General features: G+C 38.2%; 1 protein-coding gene across 1 annotated transcript in view; it reads left to right on the top strand.

The window, feature by feature from the left end:
* The window catches only part of LOC138029679 (uncharacterized), a 24,043-nt gene that overhangs the window by 5,634 nt on the left and 13,409 nt on the right, over positions 1 to 5,000 (top strand). The gene's annotated exons all lie outside the window — the stretch shown is intronic.

The following is a 5,000-nucleotide window of genomic DNA, read 5'->3' as shown; positions in this document are numbered from 1 at the left end:
TGGCAACCTCAGGGATAAACAAGCTGATGTGTTGCCGTTTTACTGCTGTAAAGCGGCCCGCCTAGCGAGAGGTTCGAAGACACTTATTTATAACAAGGTGGTACACTCAAGAAGGACCACCTATCGTAGACATATCAAGAAATATTAAACACGACCAACTCAAGAGGGACCACCATTCGTGTAGCAGGTACCAGTAAATTCTTAAGGCTCACACAAAGTATAATCAATCAAGTATTCAACATGCCTCCCTCGTTAGATTAAGCATCGTCCTCGATGCTGCGTAAGTGAGGAAAGCACTCTAAAAAAGACACGAGACACGACCGAGAATTAAGAGATTTTGAATTCCTCGAAAAAGTAGCTGACTAAGCGTTCAAACTAAACTGGAAAAATAACGGGTATAACAATTGCCAATACTTAAAACAAAATCAAGCGTTCAAAGTTCAAAGTTGTTCAATCCTTCTTGCTCGTTCTTGATCGATGTTGTATTTCATTGTGACGTCATTCATGGACGGTATAAATTGCAGGAAACGTACAGATAATTTCATTAAGTTGTGAACAATCGATAGACTGAAAAAGTTCCAAAACATGCCAATGGTAGCATCATCATCGTCAAAGAAACATTTGTAACGGCGTGACCAAGTACACAACAGTGTTGTGAAGTTGTTTAGTCTTCGATGTGTATTCACAATACTTAAGTGATGTTATGCTGTGTTTTTATCACCACCCACATACAGCTACTTGTCTCGCTCTTGCGCAAAGGACTGTTGACCTTGTATCATTAGTGAAAAACTGGCAAGTTGGATCAATAATTCTTTAAATACTCTCTGGCGAGAACCACTTGAAAGTTAATTACTGAATTTCAAATCGAGCTTTGACAGTAGGGAAACAAGAAAAAAATTATGTAAAATTTCAATAAAATAACTCAACAAATTCAACATTCACTAAACTCATGATTCATTCTCAGACAACGTTTAAACTACACTAGAAACATGAAATCGTTACTCCTGGACAAATCGATCAATGTCACGAACGAGAAATCTGGTTTGCCGTGACTGATAAATGCGCAATTTATCTGTTGATTGAATTCACTTGACTGAGCTGACCTAACATTGACGTAAAATGAAGTAAAGGACAATTGTGATTCAAACATACTGCGGATTGGATTTTCGCCGTCTTCACCTTTGGCCAGGCTCAAAATGTTCGATAAGACGTTTACCAGGTCGATTGATCTTCGGGATAGCCAAGCCATTTGACCTTATATTGCATTTTGCCTTTTCTTTTACGCTTTTTGAGAATTTTTTCAGGAGCAAAAATTGATTGATTATCCTTCCACACAATAATACTTCCACTATTTGATCAGCCTTGCTTCTGTTCCCATTTATATTTTAAAAATTTGTTCCTGATGAGATACTTTACCAGGATCTTATGCCTCTTTTTTGTTACGTTTGGTCCTTGTTAACATATTTGAACGAAAGTGCCATTTTTCGACTTCCACCTTTCGCTTTCTCTCCTTCCCTGTCTTTTCGCTTTTCTTGCCCATTTTTTCTTCAACTTGCTGGGTATTTGGCATGCTTCATTTTGGTGGGACGAGTTTCTGGGAAACCTGTCATCATCTTAGAATTAGGTGCTCAGAAAGGTAGGTGGGCAATGGAGCAAGTTTTTCAGGGAGATTTTCAGGTCGATGTTACGTGGTTTTTTGGCTAGCTGTTTCTCCAGTTTCCTTGACTGAATTGTGCTCATTCTGGTATAGTTTGAAAGATCTCTTCTCCCTGCACAAGTTAGTGGACAAAGCTGTTCCTGACCGTTAAAAGTGATGACGTCACAAGGGGTAGATGGGACGGTGGATAAAGCTGGACGTATTTGGCCAGATAGTAATCAGAGGGTTAACACAACAACTTAATTTTTCGTGACTGCGCCATGGATCGTGAACGTGTTGTAGCTTCGATTGTGGTTCTTTTGTTTCTTATCATTGCAATCCATAAAGCTCAGAGATTTAGATTTCTGGCTCTTTACCTTGTTTTTGAAAGGAGGCGACGTGATCTCACAAATGCTTTTCTCACAACCGGAATTAAGAGATTATAAGAGTGAAGAAGAAGGAGAGGAGCTTTCGCAAGACGTAGGCGAGTGCCGTGGGTATTTCCGAGACTGCAAAGATGGTTTGAAGAAATGTATAGAAATCCGTTCTTGTTTTCGTTATGGAAAAACGACTTTAGAGTTTGTCGGACATGGCAAAGAACGTTCCAAACTCGCAAAAATCCAGTAGAACTGACCGATAGTTAAAAGATTATTGTGCCTGAAGGAAATAGAAAGCACATGAATATAGTGGGCGCACGCAAATTCAGCAAAGTCACAAAATGCTTCTCATAATTCATGACAAGATGCCACCTAAATAAACAAAGTTTAGATAAACGCTCGATAAATCATGCTTTTTCATATGGTTTTACTATAGTAAACTTTACTTTCATCCTACCGCCGTTGCTAACGCAACAGACTAGACTTGCGTTTACCATGGTAAAGTGAGAAAAGCTGGTCGCATTGAAAAACCCATTTACCATGAAAAACTTTCGTTTACTGTGGTAAAAAAGGCTCAAGTGTGACCTCAACCATGACCTCATTTTTTTAATGTTTTTATATTCTTAGTCTTATATTCTTCATCCTTATAAGCTCGCTTCGCCCTTTCCACCAATGAGAGTGATGCAAGGCCGTTCGTGTGGCTGTATTCACGCATGCCACCACTAACAGGTAGCTTTCCGGGTTTGTTTGCGCCATTAAATTTATTTGCCAATGATCTTGTGAGGAGAAAGTGACCTTTGGCAGAGAATTGCGAGTGGATAAGGCTCAAACGTTGCAAGGCCAGGGACCAACAAAATTCTTTCTTTGCATCAGGCAAAAGGAAAGAAACAGAAAGGATAAAGATCGTTAAAATATTTTTTAAAAGGCGGTCATCAGTGCGATTGAGATGTTCAAAATCGTTTTACCCTCTCCTGAAAATATTGGAAACTTTTTTGTCGGACAGAAAATAAGTACGGAATGTGTCGAGTCTTCTGAGTGTACAAAAGAAATAGAATAGTCTTTTGGTGGAAATGCACTGCGGCTGGAATCATGAAAAGAACGATTTTTTTTTTAATCAATGTACTGCGAAAAAAGCTAGTAGGTCCTGCTTGTTTAACGAAATAAATTGCAAAAATACAGTTTAATCAATTTTTTGAACACAATTACAATTGATTTGGACAAATATCAGAGTGGAGTTAAAGGTGCTTCTAAAACATTTGGGAGGTTGAAGGGCAGAAAATGAAATTCACGAGGCGTTGAAAGGGGACTAAAAGGCTCGTTCTTATATAAGAGAATATGGATTTGGAAAATTTAAGGTGATTCAGGAAAACAGGAAACATACAAGTTTAACTGTAATTTGTGAGCTTCCAAAACCAAACAAGGATTCACTTTGCTAGGGCACAATTATACTAGTCACTGTACCATTCATTAACCTTAACTCCCAAGAAAAATTCCCCTGACTCCTTAAAAATTAACCCTAACTCTCAAGAAAAATTCAAACATTCCAGGATTGCGCTCAATTAGATGCAGGTCAATTTTATTAAGCGTCACGAAATGTCCGCTTACCTTTCTCGTTAACTTTATCACAGTACATCCGAGGCCGTGAAGTGTCCTCCTCTCTTTACTTTACCAAGTCAATTCTACCTCCACTAACTTAGCAAAGTCATTTCCTTCATTTTATCTCGTTAACTCACTTCACTGGTTCTGTTAATCTCTCTGGAATAACTTTGCAATTACAAATTGTTTTACTTTACCAGCTCACAACAATTCACTTATGCCCAAAAATACATATTCGAATTTCATAAATATCAGCTCTCCAAATTATTGACATTAAGGGCTAGCGTTTGTGGTTGTTCTTTTTTTTAGGTTAATATTTAAGGGTAGAGATAAATTTTGATCAAAACATTTTTGACATCCTCAAAATATGGGAGCTGTCCCACACCAAACGCCACCTTAACTAAATTTTCAGTGGTAAACGATTGTTCTCCGGTCTTACTTGGAATGCCAAAAAGGGAGTCAAAGAGTCTGAATTGTAATAGCGTATTACTTGCCCGTGTGCGACTGAAGAAAGTACAGGGTTGATCTTTTTCATATTTTCCATCGAGAGAGAGAGAGAGAGAGAGAGAGTCTCCTTTACGTTTTCGTTGCTCAGCTTCCATGTTCTGACTTCACTAAATAAGTAATGAAACTAAATTGTTTTATTATAATGTGTAGTCAGTCATCTAATGAACGGCTCAGGAAAAGCCGTAGCAAACTTCATGCAACAGTCACAATACAAGTGTTAAGCAACATAAAAACAACTTTAGATAATGTACCTCGCCAAACACGAAAACCACGGAAAACTGACTTCCTATTTCCGTGAAAAACGGTGGAAACATATTCCTCATCTGACGATGCGACACAAAAACTCGGGTGAACAAATACGCCTAGACCTCTCTTCGTGCCGTCAAGAACCAATTTGTTCCCAAGTCACTCAACCGTGAGGCATTGTCTGCTTTGTTGTTTTTTATTTTCTTTGTAACACAAATGGGTATTTAACTCGCACGCCATATGGGGAGATTCCTAGAGAGTTTATCCCATACAACCTGGTTTTCATTCAAGGAACAATGCGAGAAAATATTTTACCCTTCTTCATTGAAGATCGTCTTTCGGAAAAAAGTTTAATTTCTAGGAGGAAGGGTTGAGGCCTCTATATCAAATGCAATTAGAGCAAAACCAGTCACAATCTTAAAAGCACCTTTTCTTAAGAAGACATACCACCTAACCCTCCACCATTATGCATCAAGTTATTTCCTTCTGGTGTGATGAACTGCATTTTCCGTAACAGCACTACTCGAGTTGTTCTCTTTCGCTGAAATAAGACGAATTTTTATTTCATAAACAAAAAGTTCAAATGTCACTTCACAATAATAATTAAAATTACGAAAAATGTCAGGTTCTGATCTCAC

This window comes from Montipora capricornis, chromosome 13 (assembly GCF_036669925.1).
Source record: "Montipora capricornis isolate CH-2021 chromosome 13, ASM3666992v2, whole genome shotgun sequence".
In the NCBI taxonomy this organism is placed as follows: Eukaryota; Metazoa; Cnidaria; class Anthozoa; order Scleractinia; family Acroporidae; genus Montipora; species Montipora capricornis.
Note: the sequence above shows the minus strand (reverse complement) of the source record. Positions and strands in the feature narration are given on the sequence as shown.